The sequence below is a fragment of the Gadus chalcogrammus genome, unplaced genomic scaffold (genome assembly GCF_026213295.1).
Source record: "Gadus chalcogrammus isolate NIFS_2021 unplaced genomic scaffold, NIFS_Gcha_1.0 GACHA070, whole genome shotgun sequence".
NCBI classification, from domain to species: Eukaryota; Metazoa; Chordata; class Actinopteri; order Gadiformes; family Gadidae; genus Gadus; species Gadus chalcogrammus.
In genome coordinates, this window is record NW_026613505.1 from 416,430 (window position 1) to 436,558 (window position 20,129).

Here is a 20,129-nt window from a genome sequence, read left to right on the forward strand (position 1 = left end):
CTACTTGTCCGTCTTTTCTCTGATTTGCAGTTTTTTTTTTTTTTTTTTTCTTTTCTTTCTTGTTTCTCCTTCACCTTCATCTTGTCCAACTCCTTAATCTTCACCAGTATCGTTGGTTTGCTCGCTGGGGTTTTCTTCTGCAGAATCTTGGCCATTGCATCTGCCCACCCAGCGTTAAAGTTAGTGGGTTCTCCGTCAACCTCCTCAATTCCTTTATCTTCATCGTCTGCCTCATCTCCGTCACTAACTTTAATGTCCTCTTTATCATCAGCATCATCATCAGCTTCTTCCTCCTCATCATCATCATCATCATCATCCATGTCATTCATGTCATTTTCTCCTCACTACTTACAGCAACCTGGGCTTCTGAGGAGGTCTCCCATCCAAGTACTAACCAGGCCCGACCCTGCTTAGCTTCCGAGATCAGACGAGATCGGGCGTGTTCAGGGTGGTATGGCCGTAAGCAATTAGTGCAGGCGCAAAACCAGGTTTTATACAGTAGCACATAAGGAGTGAGAAAGCTGCTGAGGCTCGACGTTACACTCTTACAAAAACAATCATTAGTTAGATATAAACGGCAGTAATTGATTCAGTAGGACTCCTTATCCATGTAAACGATCATTGTGACATCTGAATTCATTAATTATCTGAAATACACTGCGTGTGCGTGTGATGTTAAATGTTTGAACCAAGGTTAACGGTTAAAGTGTCAGAGAATGGGTGGTGATTTTTTGACGTCCTCCCATGATCTGAAGTGAGCGTGCGTGTTTGTGTTGGTGAAAGTTTAAGAAATGTACAACTGTCGGTTCAGCTCTCTGGTGCTCCCTGCTGGCAGTATCACTATACTGTCCTCATGTTTCACAAAAATAGTTTTGAGAGACGTTGTCAGTTTTTGTATGTTGCTTAAATCCTCCAAAGCGGTTGGCAGTAAACATCAGGTCACGGTACGCCACGGTAGGCCACGGAGTCAATGAGCTCGAGTTGAAAAAGAAAAAGCTTACAGCACCTGGTATTCCCAGGCGGTCTCCCATCCAAGTACTAACCAGGCCCGACCCTGCTTAGCTTCCGAGTTCAGACGAGATCGGGCGTGTTCAGGGTGGTATGGCCGTAAGCAATTAGTGCAGGCGCAAAACCAGGTTTTATACAGTAGCACATAAGGAGTGAGAAAGCTGCTGAGGCTCGACGTTACACTTTTACAAAAACAATCATTAGTTAGATATAAACGGCAGTAATTGATTCAGTAGGACTCCTTATCCATGTAAACGATCATTGTGACATCTGAATTCATTAATTATCTGAAATACACTGCGTGTGCGTGTGATGTTAAATGTTTGAACCAAGGTTAACGGTTAAAGTGTCAGAGAATGGGTGGTGATTTTTTGACGTCCTCCCATGATCTGAAGTGAGCGTGCGTGTTTGTGTTGGTGAAAGTTTAAGAAATGTACAACTGTCGGTTCAGCTCTCTGGTGCTCCCTGCTGGCAGTATCACTATACTGTCCTCATGTTTCACAAAAATAGTTTTGAGAGACGTTGTCAGTTTTTGTATGTTGCTTAAATCCTCCAAAGCGGTTGGCAGTAAACATCAGGTCACGGTACGCCACGGTAGGCCACGGAGTCAATGAGCTCGAGTTGAAAAAGAAAATCTTACAGCACCTGGTATTCCCAGGCGGTCTCCCATCCAAGTACTAACCAGGCCCGACCCTGCTTAGCTTCCGAGATCAGACGAGATCGGGCGTGTTCAGGGTGGTATGGCCGTAAGCAATTAGTGCAGGCGCAAAACCAGGTTTTATACAGTAGCACATAAGGAGTGAGAAAGCTGCTGATGCTCGACGTTACACTCTTACAAAAACAATCATTAGTTAGATATAAACGGCAGGTAATTGATTCAGTAGGACTCCTTATCCATGTAAACGATCATTGTGACATCTGAATTCATTAATTATCTGAAATACACTGCGTGTGCGTGTGATGTTAAATGTTTGAACCAAGGTTAACGGTTAAAGTGTCAGAGAATGGGTGGTGATTTTTTGACGTCCTCCCATGATCTGGGCCCCGTTTCCCGAAAGCGTCAGTTAGCCTAAGTGGATCGTGAAGTGCGTCGAAAGGGCATCGTAGAGTTTTCACCGCGTTTCCCGAAAGCATCGTTGGTCACGAACGTCTTGAAAACGCTCGTAGCTAACGAGTACTCCAGGGGTGCTCGTAGGTACTCGTAGGACGCTAAGAGCATCGTCAGCTATAGCCTCAGTGACGTCACCATCGGACATTCCGTATATTGGATGAGTTTTATTAAAACGCATTGCGCCTTTATGTTCTTAGTTTGGTAATTAATAAAGATTATTAATTAATTTATTAATAAAGATGTTAAAATGGCCAAAATAAAACGGGACAGTCCAGAAAATGTTTGCGCAGGCAGGGCACTCAAAATGTGTGAGAGAAAGTGGGGGGATTTGTGCAGACTGACATAGGCTACTCATAAAACGTAGCATAAAATAATGTACAAAAAAAATTAAATTAAACAAATAAAAAAAAATTAAATTAAAGAAATAAAAAAATATATAAAAAACAAGCAAAGAAGCAGGCAAAAGGCTGGGATATGGTGGGGATTGGTCACGTTGACGGGAATGTTTAGTGACATGAGGGAGGGTGTTGGGGGTTAAAAAAAAGTCTCAATCACTATTCGACGCGCATGAAAACCAGCCGCGTAGTTATGAGGGAGGCCGTCCTCACACCGATCTTCCTCATCGTCATCGTCCTCAACGTCCTCCGGTTCAAGCAATGCCACCCCAGCCTTAGCTGCAATGTTGTGCAACATAGCCGTCACACATATCACGGCGCATGACTTGGCCGGCGAAAACTGGAGCCCTCCGCCTGACTTGTGAAGGCATCTAAAGTGCAACTTCCACCTCCCGATCGTGCGCTCAACGATGCACCGGGCCAGACGGTGGGCTTCGTTGTATTCCTCATCATGGACGTCTCCCGGGTTATTCACAGGTGTGAAGAGGAATTATTTCAGGGGGGAAAATGCCGTGAAACGCACAGTGCATTCAGGATTAGGACTGATATATGTCGGTTTAAGCCTAATCAATTGTGTTTTAATGTCTTTAGCATTCATATAATTGCAGTCTATTTTTTTTGTAGGCTACTCTGCTGTTGTCCTTGATGGGGATATATTTTAACCCTTTTTAACACAATTTTCCTGCGACATTCCTGCGTCTCCCCCTCCTACGGAGCCCATTTCAGCACCGTGTCAGTAGACAGTTACAATCCTACGACGTCGTGAGTGCAGCGAATGCGCGTTCACGTTAAGAGGAGTTTCGGGAAACGCTCCAAAGAAATTGACGATGGATCGCAAGATCCATCGTGAGAATGATCGTACGAGCGAAGATCCATCGTTATCGGGAAACGGGGCCCTGAAGTGAGCGTGCGTGTTTGTGTTGGTGAAAGTTTAAGAAATGTACAACTGTCGGTTCAGCTCTCTGGTGCTCCCTGCTGGCAGTATCACTATACTGTCCTCATGTTTCACAAAAATAGTTTTGAGAGACGTTGTCAGTTTTTGTATGTTGCTTAAATCCTCCAAAGCGGTTGGCAGTAAACATCAGGTCACGGTACGCCACGGTAGGCCACGGAGTCAATGAGCTCGAGTTGAAAAAGAAAAAGCTTACAGCACCTGGTATTCCCAGGCGGTCTCCCATCCAAGTACTAACCAGGCCCGACCCTGCTTAGCTTCCGAGATCAGACGAGATCGGGCGTGTTCAGGGTGGTATGGCCGTAAGCAATTAGTGCAGGCGCAAAACCAGGTTTTATACAGTAGCACATAAGGAGTGAGAAAGCTGCTGAGGCTCGACGTTACACTTTTACAAAAACAATCATTAGTTAGATATAAACGGCAGTAATTGATTCAGTAGGACTCCTTATCCATGTAAACGATCATTGTGACATCTGAATTCATTAATTATCTGAAATACACTGCGTGTGCGTTTGATGTTAAATGTTTGAACCAAGGTTAACGGTTAAAGTGTCATAGAATGGGTGGTGATTTTTTGACGTCCTCCCATGATCTGAAGTGAGCGTGCGTGTTTGTGTTGGTGAAAGTTTAAGAAATGTACAACTGTCGGTTCAGCTCTCTGGTGCTCCCTGCTGACAGTATCACTATACTGTCTTCATGTTTCACAAAAACAGTTTTGAGAGACGTTGTCAGTTTTTGTATGTTGCTTAAATCCTCCAAAGCGGTTGGCAGTAAACATCAGGTCACGTTACGCCACGGAGTCAATGAGCTCGAGTTGAAAAAGAAATAGCTTACAGCACCTGGTATTCCCAGGCGGTCTCCCATCCAAGTACTAACCAGGCCCGACCCTGCTTAGCATCCGAGATCAGATGAGATCGGGCGTGTTCAGTATGGTATAGCCTTAAGCAATTAGTGTAGGCGCAAAACCAGTTTTTATACAGTAGGAGTGAGAAAGCTGCTGAGGCTCGACGTTACACTTTTACAAAAACAATCATTAGTTAGATATAAACGGCAGTAATTGATTCAGTAGGACTCCTTATCCATGTAAACGATCATTGTGACATCTGAATTCATTAATTATCTGAAATACACTGCGTGTGCGTGTGATGTTAAATGTTTGAACCAAGGTTAACGGTTAAAGTGTCAGAGAATGGGTGGTGATTTTTTGACGTCCTCCCATGATCTGAAGTGAGCGTGCGTGTTTGTGTTGGTGAAAGTTTAAGAAATGTACAACTGTCGGTTCAGCTCTCTGGTGCTCCCTGCTGGCAGTATCACTATACTGTCCTCATGTTTCACAAAAATAGTTTTGAGAGACGTTGTCAGTTTTTGTATGTTGCTTAAATCCTCCAAAGCGGTTGGCAGTAAACATCAGGTCACGGTACGCCACGGTAGGCCACGGAGGCAATGAGCTCGAGTTGAAAAAGAAAAAGCTTACAGCACCTGGTATTCCCAGGCGGTCTCCCATCCAAGTACTAACCAGGCCCGACCCTGCTTAGCTTCCGAGATCAGACGAGATCGGGCGTGTTCAGGGTGGTATGGCCGTAAGCAATTAGTGCAGGCGCAAAACCAGGTTTTATACAGTAGCACATAAGGAGTGAGAAAGCTGCTGAGGCTCGACGTTACACTTTTACAAAAACAATCATTAGTTAGATATAAACGGCAGTAATTGATTCAGTAGGACTCCTTATCCATGTAAACGATCATTGTGACATCTGAATTCATTAATTATCTGAAATACACTGCGTGTGCGTGTGATGTTAAATGTTTGAACCAAGGTTAACGGTTAAAGTGTCAGAGAATGGGTGGTGATTTTTTGACGTCCTCCCATGATCTGAAGTGAGCGTGCGTGTTTGTGTTGGTGAAAGTTTAAGAAATGTACAACTGTCGGTTCAGCTCTCTGGTGCTCCCTGCTGGCAGTATCACTATACTGTCCTCATGTTTCACAAAAACAGTTTTGAGAGACGTTGTCAGTTTTTGTATGTTGCTTAAATCCTCCAAAGCGGTTGGCAGTAAACATCAGGTCACGGTACGCCACGGTAGGCCACGGAGGCAATGAGCTCGAGTTGAAAAAGAAAAATCTTACAGCACCTGGTATTCCCAGGCGGTCTCCCATCCAAGTACTAACCAGGCCCGACCCTGCTTAGCTTCCGAGATCAGACGAGATCGGGCGTGTTTTTTTTTCTTTTTGGTGACACCCGTCACTACTTACAGCAACCTGGGCTTCTGAGGAGGTCTCCCATCCAAGTACTAACCAGGCCCGACCCTGCTTAGCTTCCGAGATCAGACGAGATCGGGCGTGTTCAGGGTGGTATGGCCGTAAGCAATTAGTGCAGGCGCAAAACCAGGTTTTATACAGTAGCACATAAGGAGTGAGAAAGCTGCTGAGGCTCGACGTTACACTTTTACAAAAACAATCATTAGTTAGATATAAACGGCAGTAATTGATTCAGTAGGACTCCTTATCCATGTAAACGATCATTGTGACATCTGAATTCATTAATTATCTGAAATACACTGCGTGTGCGTGTGATGTTAAATGTTTGAACCAAGGTTAACGGTTAAAGTGTCAGAGAATGGGTGGTGATTTTTTGACGTCCTCCCATGATCTGAAGTGAGCGTGCGTGTTTGTGTTGGTGAAAGTTTAAGAAATGTACAACTGTCGGTTCAGCTCTCTGGTGCTCCCTGCTGGCAGTATCACTATTACTGTCCTCATGTTTCACAAAAATAGTTTTGAGAGACGTTGTCAGTTTTTATATGTTGCTTAAATCCTCCAAAGCGGTTGGCAGTAAACATCAGGTCACGGTACGCCACGGTAGGCCACGGAGGCAATGAGCTCGAGTTGAAAAAGAAAAAGCTTACAGCACCTGGTATTCCCAGGCGGTCTCCCATTCAAGTACTAACCAGGCCCGACCCTGCTTAGCTTCCGAGTTCAGACGAGATCAGGCGTGTTCAGGGAGGTATGGCCGTAAGCAATTAGTGCAGGCGCAAAACCAGGTTTTATACAGTAGCACATAAGGAGTGAGAAAGCTGCTGAGGCTCGACGTTACACTTTTACAAAAACAATCATTAGTTAGATATAAACGGCAGTAATTGATTCAGTAGGACTCCTTATCCATGTAAACGATCATTGTGACATCTGAATTCATTAATTATCTGAAATACACTGCGTGTGCGTGTGATGTTAAATGTTTGAACCAAGGTTAACGGTTAAAGTGTCAGAGAATGGGTGGTGATTTTTTGACGTCCTCCCATGATCTGAAGTGAGCGTGCGTGTTTGTGTTGGTGAAAGTTTAAGAAATGTACAACTGTCGGTTCAGCTCTCTGGTGCTCCCTGCTGGCAGTATCACTATACTGTCCTCATGTTTCACAAAAATAGTTTTGAGAGACGTTGTCAGTTTTTGTATGTTGCTTAAATCCTCCAAAGCGGTTGGCAGTAAACATCAGGTCACGGTACGCCACGGAGTCAATGAGCTCGAGTTGAAAAAGAAAAAGCTTACAGCACCTGGTATTCCCAGGCGGTCTCCCATCCAAGTACTAACCAGCCCCGACCCTGCTTAGCTTCCGAGATCAGAAGAGTTCAGGCGTGTTTTTTTTTTTTTTTTTTTTTTTTCCCTTTTCTGTCTTCCTTTTTGTCTCTCTTTCTCTCCCTCTTTCTTCTTCACTTCTCTCTTTTTTTTTTCTTTCCCCTTGCCTTCTTTCTTCTCTTCTTTCTCCTTCCTCTCTCTTTTTTTTCCTTTCAGCCTCCCGATCTGTTGCGATGTCAGGTTTTTACCCTGAACATCATCTCCCACGTACACTACTTGTCCGTCTTTTCTCTGATTTGCAGTTTTTTTTTTTTTTTTTTTCTTTTCTTTCTTGTTTCTCCTTCACCTTCATCTTGTCCAACTCCTTAATCTTCACCAGTATCGTTGGTTTGCTCGCTGGGGTTTTCTTCTGCAGAATCTTGGCCATTGCATCTGCCCACCCAGCGTTAAAGTTAGTGGGTTCTCCGTCAACCTCCTCAATTCCTTTATCTTCATCGTCTGCCTCATCTCCGTCACTAACTTTAATGTCCTCTTTATCATCAGCATCATCATCAGCTTCTTCCTCCTCATCATCATCATCATCCATGTCATTCATGTCATTTTCTCCTCATTTCTTACAGCAACCTGGGCTTCTGAGGAGGTCTCCCATCCAAGTACTAACCAGGCCCGACCCTGCTTAGCTTCCGAGATCAGACGAGATCGGGCGTGTTCAGGGTGGTATGGCCGTAAGCAATTAGTGCAGGCGCAAAACCAGGTTTTATACAGTAGCACATAAGGAGTGAGAAAGCTGCTGAGGCTCGACGTTACACTCTTACAAAAACAATCATTAGTTAGATATAAACGGCAGTAATTGATTCAGTAGGACTCCTTATCCATGTAAACGATCATTGTGACATCTGAATTCATTAATTATCTGAAATACACTGCGTGTGCGTGTGATGTTAAATGTTTGAACCAAGGTTAACGGTTAAAGTGTCAGAGAATGGGTGGTGATTTTTTGACGTCCTCCCATGATCTGAAGTGAGCGTGCGTGTTTGTGTTGGTGAAAGTTTAAGAAATGTACAACTGTCGGTTCAGCTCTCTGGTGCTCCCTGCTGGCAGTATCACTATACTGTCCTCATGTTTCACAAAAATAGTTTTGAGAGACGTTGTCAGTTTTTGTATGTTGCTTAAATCCTCCAAAGCGGTTGGCAGTAAACATCAGGTCACGGTACGCCACGGTAGGCCACGGAGTCAATGAGCTCGAGTTGAAAAAGAAAAAGCTTACAGCACCTAGTATTCCCAGGCGGTCTCCCATCCAAGTACTATCCAGGCCCGACCCTGCTTATCTTCCGAGTTCAGACGAGATCGGGCGTGTTCAGGGTGGTATGGCCGTAAGCAATTAGTTCAGGCGCAAAACCAGGTTTTATACAGTAGCACATAAGGAGTGAGAAAGCTGCTGAGGCTCGACGTTACACTTTTACAAAAACAATCATTAGTTAGATATAAACGGCAGCAATTGATTCAGTAGGACTCCTTATCCATGTAAACGATCATTGTGACATCTGAATTCATTAATTATCTGAAATACACTGCGTGTGCGTGTGATGTTAAATGTTTGAACCAAGGTTAACGGTTAAAGTGTCAGAGAATGGGTGGTGATTTTTTGACGTCCTCCCATGATCTGAAGTGAGCGTGCGTGTTTGTGTTGGTGAAAGTTTAAGAAATGTACAACTGTCGGTTCAGCTCTCTGGTGCTCCCTGCTGGCAGTATCACTATACTGTCCTCATGTTTCACAAAAACAGTTTTGAGAGACGTTGTCAGTTTTTGTATGTTGCTTAAATCCTCCAAAGCGGTTGGCAGTAAACATCAGGTCACGGTACGCCACGGAGTCAATGAGCTCGAGTTGAAAAATAAATCTTACAGCACCTGGTATTCCCAGGCGGTCTCCCATCCAAGTACTAACCAGGCCCGACCCTGCTTAGCTTCCGAGATCAGACGAGATCGGGCGTGTTCAGGGTGGTATGGCCGTAAGCAATTAGTGCAGGCGCAAAACCAGGTTTTATACAGTAGCACATAAGGAGTGAGAAAGCTGCTGATGCTCGACGTTACACTCTTACAAAAACAATCATTAGTTAGATATAAATGGCGGTAATTGATTCAGTAGGACTCCTTATCCATGTAAACGATCATTGTGACATCTGAATTCATTAATTATCTGAAATACACTGCGTGTGCGTGTGATGTTAAATGTTTGAACCAAGGTTAACGGTTAAAGTGTCAGAGAATGGGTGGTTATTTTTTGACGTCCTCCCATGATCTGGGCCCCGTTTCCCGAAAGCGTCATTAGCCTAAGTGGATCGTGAAGTGCGTCGAAAGGGCATCGTAGAGTTTTCACCGCGTTTCCCGAAAGCATCGTTGGTCACGAACGTCTTGAAAACGCTCGTAGCTAACGAGTACTCCAGGGGTGCTCGTAGGTACTCGTAGGACGCTAAGAGCATCGTCAGCTATAGCCTCAGTGACGTCACCATCGGACATTCCGTATATTGGATGAGTTTTATTAAAACGCATTGCGCCTTTATGTTCTTAGTTTGGTAATTAATAAAGATTATTAATTAATTTATTAATAAAGATGTTAAAATGGCCAAAATAAAACGGGACAGTCCAGAAAATGTTTGCGCAGGCAGGGCACTCAAAATGTGTGAGAGAAAGTGGGGGGATTTGTGCAGACTGACATAGGCTACTCATAAAACGTAGCATAAAATAATGTACAAAAAAAAATAAATTAAACAAATAAAAAAAAATTAAAAATAAAGAAATAAAAATAAATATAAAAAACAAGCAAAGAAGCAGGCAAAAGGCTGGGATATGGTGGGGATTGGTCACGTTGACGGGAATGTTTAGTGACATGAGGGAGGGTGTTGGGGGTTAAAAAAAAGTCTCAATCACTATTCGACGCGCATGAAAACCAGCCGCGTAGTTATGAGGGAGGCCGTCCTCACACCGATCTTCCTCATCGTCATCGTCCTCAACGTCCTCCGGTTCAAGCAATGCCACCCCAGCCTTAGCTGCAATGTTGTGCAACATAGCCGTCACACATATCACGGCGCATGACTTGGCCGGCGAAAACTGGAGCCCTCCGCCTGACTTGTGAAGGCATCTAAAGTGCAACTTCCACCTCCCGATCGTGCGCTCAACGATGCACCGGGCCAGACGGTGGGCTTCGTTGTATTCCTCATCATGGACGTCTCCCGGGTTATTCACAGGTGTGAAGAGGAATTATTTCAGGGGGGAAAATGCCGTGAAACGCACAGTGCATTCAGGATTAGGACTGATATATGTCGGTTTAAGCCTAATCAATTGTGTTTTAATGTCTTTAGCATTCATATAATTGCAGTCTATTTTTTTTGTAGGCTACTCTGCTGTTGTCTTTGATGGGGATATATTTTAACCATTTTTTACACAATTTTCCTGCGACATTCCTGCGTCTCCCCCTCCTACGGAGCCCATTTCAGCACCGTGTCAGTAGACAGTTACAATCCTACGACGTCGCGAGTGCAGCGAATGCGCGTTCACGTTAAGAGGAGTTTCGGGAAACGCTCCAAAGAAATTGACGATGGATCGCAAGATCCATCGGGAGAATGATCGTACGAGCGAAGATCCATCGTTATCGGGAAACGGGGCCCTGAAGTGAGCGTGCGTGTTTGTGTTGGTGAAAGTTTAAGAAATGTACAACTGTCGGTTCAGCTCTCTGGTGCTCCCTGCTGGCAGTATCACTATACTGTCCTCATGTTTCACAAAAATAGTTTTGAGAGACGTTGTCAGTTTTTGTATGTTGCTTAAATCCTCCAAAGCGGTTGGCAGTAAACATCAGGTCACGGTACGCCACGGTAGGCCACGGAGTCAATGAGCTCGAGTTGAAAAAGAAAACGCTTACATCACCTTGTATTCCCAGGCGGTCTCCCATCCAAGTACTAACCAGGCCCGACCCTGCTTAGCTTCCGAGATCAGACGACATCGGGCGTGTTCAGGGTGGTATGGCCGTAAGCAATTAGTGCTGGCGCAAAACCAGGTTTCATACAGTAGCACATAAGGAGTGAGAAAGCTGCTGAGGCTCGACGTTACACTTTTACAAAAACAATCATTAGTTAGATATAAACGGCAGTAATTGATTCAGTAGGACTCCTTATCCATGTAAACGATCATTGTGACATCTGAATTCATTAATTATCTGAAATACACTGCGTGTGCGTTTGATGTTAAATGTTTGAACCAAGGTTAACGGTTAAAGTGTCATAGAATGGGTGGTGATTTTTTGACGTCCTCCCATGATCTGAAGTGAGCGTGCGTGTTTGTGTTGGTGAAAGTTTAAGAAATGTACAACTGTCGGTTCAGCTCTCTGGTGCTCCCTGCTGACAGTATCACTATACTGTCTTCATGTTTCACAAAAACAGTTTTGAGAGACGTTGTCAGTTTTTGTATGTTGCTTAAATCCTCCAAAGCGGTTGGCAGTAAACATCAGGTCACGTTACGCCACGGAGTCAATGAGCTCGAGTTGAAAAAGAAAAAGCTTACAGCACCTGGTATTCCCAGGCGGTCTCCCATCCAAGTACTAACCAGGCCCGACCCTGCTTAGCATCCGAGATCAGATGAGATCGGGCGTGTTCAGTATGGTATAGCCTTAAGCAATTAGAGTAGGCGCAAAACCAGTTTTTATACAGTAGGAGTGAGAAAGCTGCTGAGGCTCGACGTTACACTTTTACAAAAACAATCATTAGTTAGATATAAACGGCAGTAATTGATTCAGTAGGACTCCTTATCCATGTAAACGATCATTGTGACATCTGAATTCATTAATTATCTGAAATACACTGCGTGTGCGTGCGATGTTAAATGTTTGAACCAAGGTTAACGGTTAAAGTGTCAGAGAATGGGTGGTGATTTTTTGACGTCCTCCCATGATCTGAAGTGAGCGTGCGTGTTTGTGTTGGTGAAAGTTTAAGAAATGTACAACTGTCGTTTCAGCTCTCTGGTGCTCCCTGCTGGCAGTATCACTATACTGTCCTCATGTTTCACAAAAATAGTTTTGAGAGACGTTGTCAGTTTTTGTATGTTGCTTAAATCCTCCAAAGCGGTTGGCAGTAAACATCAGGTCACGGTACGCCACGGTAGGCCACGGAGGCAATGAGCTCGAGTTGAAAAAGAAAAATCTTACAGCACCTGGTATTCCCAGGCGGTCTCCCATCCAAGTACTAACCAGGCCCGACCCTGCTTAGCTTCCGAGATCAGACGAGATCGGGCGTGTTCAGGGTGGTATGGCCGTAATCAATTAGTGCAGGCGCAAAACCAGGTTTTATACAGTAGCACATAAGGAGTGAGAAAGCTGCTGAGGCTCGACGTTACACTCTTACAAAAACAATCATTAGTTAGATATAAACGGCAGTAATTGATTCAGTAGGACTCCTTATCCATGTAAACGATCATTGTGACATCTGAATTCATTAATTATCTGAAATACACTGCGTGTGCGTGTGATGTTAAATGTTTGAACCAAGGTTAACGGTTAAAGTGTCAGAGAATGGGTGGTGATTTTTTGACGTCCTCCCATGATCTGAAGTGAGCGTGCGTGTTTGTGTTGGTGAAAGTTTAAGAAATGTACAACTGTCGGTTCAGCTCTCTGGTGCTCCCTGCTGGCAGTATCACTATACTGTCCTCATGTTTCACAAAAATAGTTTTGAGAGACGTTGTCAGTTTTTGTATGTTGCTTAAATCCTCCAAAGCGGTTGGCAGTAAACATCAGGTCACGGTACGCCACGGTAGGCCACGGAGTCAATGAGCTCGAGTTGAAAAAGAAAATGCTTACAGCACCTGGTATTCCCAGGCGGTCTCCCATCCAAGTACTAACCAGGCCCGACCCTGCATAGCTTCCGAGATCAGACGAGATCGGGCGTGTTCAGGGTGGTATGGCCGTAAGCAATTAGTGCAGGCGCAAAACCAGGTTTTATACAGTAGCACATAAGGAGTGAGAAAGCTGCTGAGGCTCGACGTTACACTTTTACAAAAACAATCATTAGTTAGATATAAACGGCAGTAATTGATTCAGTAGGACTCCTTATCCATGTAAACGATCATTGTGACATCTGAATTCATTAATTATCTGAAATACACTGCATGTGCGTGTGATGTTAAATGTTTGAACCAAGGTTAACGGTTAAAGTGTCAGAGAATGGGTGGTGATTTTTTGACGTCCTCCCATGATCTGAAGTGAGCGTGCGTGTTTGTGTAGGTGAAAGTTTAAGAAATGTACAGCTGTCGGTTCAGCTCTCTGGTGCTCCCTGCTGGCAGTATCACTATACTGTCCTCATGTTTCACAAAAACAGTTTTGAGAGACGTTGTCAGTTTTTGTATGTTGCTTAAATCCTCCAAAGCGGTTGGCAGTAAACATCAGGTCACGGTACGCCACGGAGTCAATGAGCTCGAGTTGAAAAAGAAAATGCTTACAGCACCTGGTATTCCCAGGCGGTCTCCCATCCAAGTACTAACCAGGCCCGACCCTGCTTAGCTTCCAAGATCAGACGAGATCAGGCGTGTTCAGGGTGGTATGGCCGTAAACAATTAGTGTAGGCGCAAAACCAGGTTTTATACAGTAGCACATAAGGAGTGAGAAAGCTGCTGAGGCTCGACGTTACACTCTTACAAAAACAATCATTAGTTAGATATAAACGGCAGTAATTGATTCAGTAGGACTCCTTATCCATGTAAACGATCATTGTGACATCTGAATTCATTAATTATCTGAAATACACTGCGTGTGCGTGTGATGTTAAATGTTTGAACCAAGGTTAACGGTTAAAGTGTCAGAGAATGGGTGGTGATTTTTTGACGTCCTCCCATGATCTGAAGTGAGCGTGCGTGTTTGTGTTGGTGAAAGTTTAAGAAATGTACAACTGTCGTTTCAGCTCTCTGGTGCTCCCTGCTGGCAGTATCACTATACTGTCCTCATGTTTCACAAAAATTGTTTTGAGAGACGTTGTCAGTTTTTGTATGTTGCTTAAATCCTCCAAAGCGGTTGGCAGTAAACATCAGGTCACGGTACGCCACGGTAGGCCACGGAGGCAATGAGCTCGAGTTGAAAAAGAAAAAGCTTACAGCACCTGGTATTCCCAGGCGGTCTCCCATCCAACTACTAACCGGGCCCGACCCTGCTTAGCTTCCGAGATCAGACGAGATCGGGCGTGTTTTTTTTTTCTTTTTGGTGACACCCGTCACTACTTACAGCAACCTGGGCTTCTGAGGAGGTCTCCCATCCAAGTACTAACCAGGCCCGACCCTGCTTAGCTTCCGAGATCAGACGAGATCGGGCGTGTTCAGGGTGGTATGGCCGTAAGCAATTAGTGCAGGCGCAAAACCAGGTTTTATACAGTAGCACATAAGGAGTGAGAAAGCTGCTGAGGCTCGACGTTACACTTTTACAAAAACAATCATTAGTTAGATATAAACGGCAGTAATTGATTCAGTAGGACTCCTTATCCATGTAAACGATCATTGTGACATCTGAATTCATTAATTATCTGAAATACACTGCGTGTGCGTGTGATGTTAAATGTTTGAACCAAGGTTAACGGTTAAAGTGTAAGAGAATGGGTGGTGATTTTTTGACGTCCTCCCATGATCTGAAGTGAGCGTGCGTGTTTGTGTTGGTGAAAGTTTAAGAAATGTACAACTGTCGGTTCAGCTCTCTGGTGCTCCCTGCTGGCAGTATCACTATTCTGTCCTCATGTTTCACAAAAATAGTTTTGAGAGACGTTGTCAGTTTTTATATGTTGCTTAAATCCTCCAAAGCGGTTGGCAGTAAACATCAGGTCACGGTACGCCACGGTAGGCCACGGAGGCAATGAGCTCGAGTTGAAAAAGAAAAAGCTTACAGCACCTGGTATTCCCAGGCGGTCTCCCATTCAAGTACTAACCAGGCCCGACCCTGCTTAGCTTCCGAGTTCAGACGAGATCAGGCGTGTTCAGGGAGGTATGGCCGTAAGCAATTACTGCAGGCGCAAAACCAGGTTTTATACAGTAGCACATAAGGAGTGAGAAAGCTGCTGAGGCTCGACGTTACACTTTTACAAAAACAATCATTAGTTAGATATAAACGGCAGTAATTGATTCAGTAGGACTCCTTATCCATGTAAACGATCATTGTGACATCTGAATTCATTAATTATCTGAAATACACTGCGTGTGCGTGTGATGTTAAATGTTTGAACCAAGGTTAACGGTTAAAGTGTCAGAGAATGGGTGGTGATTTTTTGACGTCCTCCCATGATCTGAAGTGAGCGTGCGTGTTTGTGTTGGTGAAAGTTTAAGAAATGTACAACTGTCGGTTCAGCTCTCTGGTGCTCCCTGCTGGCAGTATCACTATACTGTCCTCATGTTTCACAAAAATAGTTTTGAGAGACGTTGTCAGTTTTTGTATGTTGCTTAAATCCTCCAAAGCGGTTGGCAGTAAACATCAGGTCACGGTACGCCACGGAGTCAATGAGCTCGAGTTGAAAAAGAAAAAGCTTACAGCACCTGGTATTCCCAGGCGGTCTCCCATCCAAGTACTAACCAGCCCCGACCCTGCTTAGCTTCCGAGATCAGAAGAGTTCGGGCGTGTTTTTTTTTTTTTTTTTTTTTTTTCCCTTTTCTGTCTTCCTTTTTGTCTCTCTTTCTCTCCCTCTTTCTTCTTCACTTCTCTCTTTTTTTTTTCTTTCCCCTTGCCTTCTTTCTTCTCTTCTTTCTCCTTCCTCTCTCTTTTTTTTCCTTTCAGCCTCCCGATCTGTTGCGATGTCAGGTTTTTACCCTGAACATCATCTCCCACGTACACTACTTGTCCGTCTTTTCTCTGATTTGCAGTTTTTTTTTTTTTTTTTTTCTTTTCTTTCTTGTTTCTCCTTCACCTTCATCTTGTCCAACTCCTTAATCTTCACCAGTATCGTTGGTTTGCTCGCTGGGGTTTTCTTCTGCAGAATCTTGGCCATTGCATCTGCCCACCCAGCGTTAAAGTTAGTGGGTTCTCCGTCAACCTCCTCAATTCCTTTATCTTCATCGTCTGCCTCATCTCCGTCACTAACTTTAATGTCCTCTTTATCATCAGCATCATCATCAGCTTCTTCCTCCTCATCATCATCATCATCATCATCCATGTCATTCATGTCATTTTCTCCTCACTACTTACAGCAACCTGGGCTTCTGAGGAGGTCTCCCATCCAAGTACTAACCAGGCCCGACCCTGCTTAGCTTCCGAGATCAGACGAGATCGGGCGTGTTCAGGGTGGTATGGCCGTAAGCAATTAGTGCAGGCGCAAAACCAGGTTTTATACAGTAGCACATAAGGAGTGAGAAAGCTGCTGAGGCTCGACGTTACACTCTTACAAAAACAATCATTAGTTAGATATAAACGGCAGTAATTGATTCAGTAGGACTCCTTATCCATGTAAACGATCATTGTGACATCTGAATTCATTAATTATCTGAAATACACTGCGTGTGCGTGTGATGTTAAATGTTTGAACCAAGGTTAACGGTTAAAGTGTCAGAGAATGGGTGGTGATTTTTTGACGTCCTCCCATGATCTGAAGTGAGCGTGCGTGTTTGTGTTGGTGAAAGTTTAAGAAATGTACAACTGTCGGTTCAGCTCTCTGGTGCTCCCTGCTGGCAGTATCACTATACTGTCCTCATGTTTCACAAAAATAGTTTTGAGAGACGTTGTCAGTTTTTGTATGTTGCTTAAATCCTCCAAAGCGGTTGGCAGTAAACATCAGGTCACGGTACGCCACGGTAGGCCACGGAGTCAATGAGCTCGAGTTGAAAAAGAAAAAGCTTACAGCACCTGGTATTCCCAGGCGGTCTCCCATCCAAGTACTAACCAGGCCCGACCCTGCTTAGCTTCCGAGATTCAGACGAGATCGGGCGTGTTCAGGGTGGTATGGCCGTAAGCAATTAGTTCAGGCGCAAAACCAGGTTTTATACAGTAGCACATAAGGAGTGAGAAAGCTGCTGAGGCTCGACGTTACACTTTTACAAAAACAATCATTAGTTAGATATAAACGGCAGCAATTGATTCAGTAGGACTCCTTATCCATGTAAACGATCATTGTGACATCTGAATTCATTAATTATCTGAAATACACTGCGTGTGCGTGTGATGTTAAATGTTTGAACCAAGGTTAACGGTTAAAGTGTCAGAGAATGGGTGGTGATTTTTTGACGTCCTCCCATGATCTGAAGTGAGCGTGCGTGTTTGTGTTGGTGAAAGTTTAAGAAATGTACAACTGTCGGTTCAGCTCTCTGGTGCTCCCTGCTGGCAGTATCACTATACTGTCCTCATGTTTCACAAAAACTAGTTTTGAGAGACGTTGTCAGTTTTTGTATGTTGCTTAAATCCTCCAAAGCGGTTGGCAGTAAACATCAGGTCACGGTACGCCACGGAGTCAATGAGCTCGAGTTGAAAAATAAATCTTACAGCACCTGGTATTCCCAGGCGGTCTCCCATCCAAGTACTAACCAGGCCCGACCCTGCTTAGCTTCCGAGATCAGACGAGATCGGGCGTGTTCAGGGTGGTATGGCCGTAAGCAATTAGTGCAGGCGCAAAACCAGGTTTTATACAGTAGCACATAAGGAGTGAGAAAGCTGCTGATGCTCGACGTTACACTCTTACAAAAACAATCATTAGTTAGATATAAACGGCGGTAATTGATTCAGTAGGACTCCTTATCCATGTAAACGATCATTGTGACATCTGAATTCATTAATTATCTGAAATACACTGCGTGTGCGTGTGATGTTAAATGTTTGAACCAAGGTTAACGGTTAAAGTGTCAGAGAATGGGTGGTTATTTTTTGACGTCCTCCCATGATCTGGGCCCCGTTTCCCGAAAGCGTCATTAGCCTAAGTGGATCGTGAAGTGCGTCGAAAGGGCATCGTAGAGTTTTCACCGCGTTTCCCGAAAGCATCGTTGGTCACGAACGTCTTGAAAACGCTCGTAGCTAACGAGTACTCCAGGGGTGCTCGTAGGTACTCGTAGGACGCTAAGAGCATCGTCAGCTATAGCCTCAGTGACGTCACCATCGGACATTCCGTATATTGGATGAGTTTTATTAAAACGCATTGCGCCTTTATGTTCTTAGTTTGGTAATTAATAAAGATTATTAATTAATTTATTAATAAAGATGTTAAAATGGCCAAAATAAAACGGGACAGTCCAGAAAATGTTTGCGCAGGCAGGGCACTCAAAATGTGTGAGAGAAAGTGGGGGGATTTGTGCAGACTGACATAGGCTACTCATAAAACGTAGCATAAAATAATGTACAAAAATAAATAAATTAAACAAATAAAAAAAAATTAAAAATAAAGAAATAAAAATAAATATAAAAAACAAGCAAAGAAGCAGGCAAAAGGCTGGGATATGGTGGGGATTGGTCACGTTGACGGGAATGTTTAGTGACATGAGGGAGGGTGTTGGGGGTTAAAAAAAAGTCTCAATCACTATTCGACGCGCATGAAAACCAGCCGCGTAGTTATGAGGGAGGCCGTCCTCACACCGATCTTCCTCATCGTCATCGTCCTCAACGTCCTCCGGTTCAAGCAATGCCACCCCAGCCTTAGCTGCAATGTTGTGCAACATAGCCGTCACACATATCACGGCGCATGACTTGGCCGGCGAAAACTGGAGCCCTCCGCCTGACTTGTGAAGGCATCTAAAGTGCAACTTCCACCTCCCGATCGTGCGCTCAACGATGCACCGGGCCAGACGGTGGGCTTCGTTGTATTCCTCATCATGGACGTCTCCCGGGTTATTCACAGGTGTGAAGAGGAATTATTTCAGGGGGGAAAATGCCGTGAAACGCACAGTGCATTCAGGATTAGGACTGATATATGTCGGTTTAAGCCTAATCAATTGTGTTTTAATGTCTTTAGCATTCATATAATTGCAGTCTATTTTTTTTGTAGGCTACTCTGCTGTTGTCCTTGATGGGGATATATTTTAACCCTTTTTACACAATTTTCCTGCGACATTCCTGCGTCTCCCCCTCCTACGGAGCCCATTTCAGCACCGTGTCAGTAGACAGTTACAATCCTACGACGTCGCTGAGTGCAGCGAATGCGCGTTCACGTTAAGAGGAGTTTCGGGAAACGCTCCAAAGAAATTGACGATGGATCGCAAGATCCATCGGGAGAATGATCGTACGAGCGAAGATCCATCGTTATCGGGAAACGGGGCCCTGAAGTGAGCGTGCGTGTTTGTGTTGGTGAAAGTTTAAGAAATGTACAACTGTCGGTTCAGCTCTCTGGTGCTCCCTGCTGGCAGTATCACTATACTGTCCTCATGTTTCACAAAAATAGTTTTGAGAGACGTTGTCAGTTTTTGTATGTTGCTTAAATCCTCCAAAGCGGTTGGCAGTAAACATCAGGTCACGGTACGCCACGGTAGGCCACGGAGTCAATGAGCTCGAGTTGAAAAAGAAAACGCTTACATCACCTTGTATTCCCAGGCGGTCTCCCATCCAAGTACTAACCAGGCCCGACCCTGCTTAGCTTCCGAGATCAGACGACATCGGGCGTGTTCAGGGTGGTATGGCCGTAAGCAATTAGTGCTGGCGCAAAACCAGGTTTCATACAGTAGCACATAAGGAGTGAGAAAGCTGCTGAGGCTCGACGTTACACTTTTACAAAAACAATCATTAGTTAGATATAAACGGCAGTAATTGATTCAGTAGGACTCCTTATCCATGTAAACGATCATTGTGACATCTGAATTCATTAATTATCTGAAATACACTGCGTGTGCGTTTGATGTTAAATGTTTGAACCAAGGTTAACGGTTAAAGTGTCATAGAATGGGTGGTGATTTTTTGACGTCCTCCCATGATCTGAAGTGAGCGTGCGTGTTTGTGTTGGTGAAAGTTTAAGAAATGTACAACTGTCGGTTCAGCTCTCTGGTGCTCCCTGCTGACAGTATCACTATACTGTCCTCATGTTTCACAAAAACAGTTTTGAGAGACGTTGTCAGTTTTTGTATGTTGCTTAAATCCTCCAAAGCGGTTGGCAGTAAACATCAGGTCACGGTACGCCACGGAGTCA

At 44.3% G+C, this 20,129-nt stretch overlaps 22 non-coding genes across 22 annotated transcripts; all 22 read right to left on the reverse strand.

Annotated features, from left to right (window-relative positions):
- Positions 1–345: 345 nt before the first annotated feature.
- Positions 346–465, reverse strand: LOC130378222 (5S ribosomal RNA). Its single transcript, XR_008894568.1, has one exon. It is a non-coding gene; the product is annotated as a 5S ribosomal RNA (ribosomal RNA).
- A 529-nt stretch (positions 466–994) lies between these two features.
- Positions 995–1,113, reverse strand: LOC130378210 (5S ribosomal RNA). The gene has a single exon (XR_008894557.1). It is a non-coding gene; the product is annotated as a 5S ribosomal RNA (ribosomal RNA).
- A 528-nt stretch (positions 1,114–1,641) lies between these two features.
- LOC130378283 (5S ribosomal RNA) lies at positions 1,642–1,760 on the reverse strand. Its single transcript, XR_008894625.1, has one exon. It is a non-coding gene; the product is annotated as a 5S ribosomal RNA (ribosomal RNA).
- A 1,895-nt stretch (positions 1,761–3,655) lies between these two features.
- LOC130378276 (5S ribosomal RNA) lies at positions 3,656–3,774 on the reverse strand. Its single transcript, XR_008894618.1, has one exon. It is a non-coding gene; the product is annotated as a 5S ribosomal RNA (ribosomal RNA).
- Positions 3,775–4,293: 519 nt separating this feature from the next.
- LOC130378234 (5S ribosomal RNA) lies at positions 4,294–4,412 on the reverse strand. The gene has a single exon (XR_008894580.1). It is a non-coding gene; the product is annotated as a 5S ribosomal RNA (ribosomal RNA).
- A 521-nt stretch (positions 4,413–4,933) lies between these two features.
- LOC130378288 (5S ribosomal RNA) lies at positions 4,934–5,052 on the reverse strand. The gene has a single exon (XR_008894629.1). It is a non-coding gene; the product is annotated as a 5S ribosomal RNA (ribosomal RNA).
- A 655-nt stretch (positions 5,053–5,707) lies between these two features.
- LOC130378223 (5S ribosomal RNA) lies at positions 5,708–5,827 on the reverse strand. The gene has a single exon (XR_008894569.1). It is a non-coding gene; the product is annotated as a 5S ribosomal RNA (ribosomal RNA).
- A 530-nt stretch (positions 5,828–6,357) lies between these two features.
- LOC130378286 (5S ribosomal RNA) lies at positions 6,358–6,476 on the reverse strand. Its single transcript, XR_008894628.1, has one exon. It is a non-coding gene; the product is annotated as a 5S ribosomal RNA (ribosomal RNA).
- A 1,164-nt stretch (positions 6,477–7,640) lies between these two features.
- LOC130378231 (5S ribosomal RNA) lies at positions 7,641–7,760 on the reverse strand. Its single transcript, XR_008894576.1, has one exon. It is a non-coding gene; the product is annotated as a 5S ribosomal RNA (ribosomal RNA).
- Positions 7,761–8,289: 529 nt separating this feature from the next.
- LOC130378282 (5S ribosomal RNA) lies at positions 8,290–8,408 on the reverse strand. Its single transcript, XR_008894624.1, has one exon. It is a non-coding gene; the product is annotated as a 5S ribosomal RNA (ribosomal RNA).
- Positions 8,409–8,925: 517 nt separating this feature from the next.
- LOC130378284 (5S ribosomal RNA) lies at positions 8,926–9,044 on the reverse strand. The gene has a single exon (XR_008894626.1). It is a non-coding gene; the product is annotated as a 5S ribosomal RNA (ribosomal RNA).
- Positions 9,045–10,938: 1,894 nt separating this feature from the next.
- On the reverse strand, positions 10,939–11,057 carry LOC130378238 (5S ribosomal RNA). Its single transcript, XR_008894585.1, has one exon. It is a non-coding gene; the product is annotated as a 5S ribosomal RNA (ribosomal RNA).
- Positions 11,058–11,576: 519 nt separating this feature from the next.
- On the reverse strand, positions 11,577–11,695 carry LOC130378235 (5S ribosomal RNA). The gene has a single exon (XR_008894581.1). It is a non-coding gene; the product is annotated as a 5S ribosomal RNA (ribosomal RNA).
- A 521-nt stretch (positions 11,696–12,216) lies between these two features.
- Positions 12,217–12,335, reverse strand: LOC130378219 (5S ribosomal RNA). Its single transcript, XR_008894565.1, has one exon. It is a non-coding gene; the product is annotated as a 5S ribosomal RNA (ribosomal RNA).
- A 529-nt stretch (positions 12,336–12,864) lies between these two features.
- LOC130378214 (5S ribosomal RNA) lies at positions 12,865–12,983 on the reverse strand. Its single transcript, XR_008894560.1, has one exon. It is a non-coding gene; the product is annotated as a 5S ribosomal RNA (ribosomal RNA).
- Positions 12,984–13,502: 519 nt separating this feature from the next.
- Positions 13,503–13,621, reverse strand: LOC130378230 (5S ribosomal RNA). The gene has a single exon (XR_008894575.1). It is a non-coding gene; the product is annotated as a 5S ribosomal RNA (ribosomal RNA).
- A 656-nt stretch (positions 13,622–14,277) lies between these two features.
- LOC130378224 (5S ribosomal RNA) lies at positions 14,278–14,397 on the reverse strand. The gene has a single exon (XR_008894570.1). It is a non-coding gene; the product is annotated as a 5S ribosomal RNA (ribosomal RNA).
- A 529-nt stretch (positions 14,398–14,926) lies between these two features.
- On the reverse strand, positions 14,927–15,045 carry LOC130378289 (5S ribosomal RNA). The gene has a single exon (XR_008894630.1). It is a non-coding gene; the product is annotated as a 5S ribosomal RNA (ribosomal RNA).
- Positions 15,046–16,215: 1,170 nt separating this feature from the next.
- LOC130378225 (5S ribosomal RNA) lies at positions 16,216–16,335 on the reverse strand. The gene has a single exon (XR_008894571.1). It is a non-coding gene; the product is annotated as a 5S ribosomal RNA (ribosomal RNA).
- A 529-nt stretch (positions 16,336–16,864) lies between these two features.
- LOC130378292 (5S ribosomal RNA) lies at positions 16,865–16,984 on the reverse strand. The gene has a single exon (XR_008894633.1). It is a non-coding gene; the product is annotated as a 5S ribosomal RNA (ribosomal RNA).
- Positions 16,985–17,502: 518 nt separating this feature from the next.
- LOC130378285 (5S ribosomal RNA) lies at positions 17,503–17,621 on the reverse strand. The gene has a single exon (XR_008894627.1). It is a non-coding gene; the product is annotated as a 5S ribosomal RNA (ribosomal RNA).
- Positions 17,622–19,515: 1,894 nt separating this feature from the next.
- LOC130378239 (5S ribosomal RNA) lies at positions 19,516–19,634 on the reverse strand. The gene has a single exon (XR_008894586.1). It is a non-coding gene; the product is annotated as a 5S ribosomal RNA (ribosomal RNA).
- Positions 19,635–20,129: the final 495 nt, after the last annotated feature.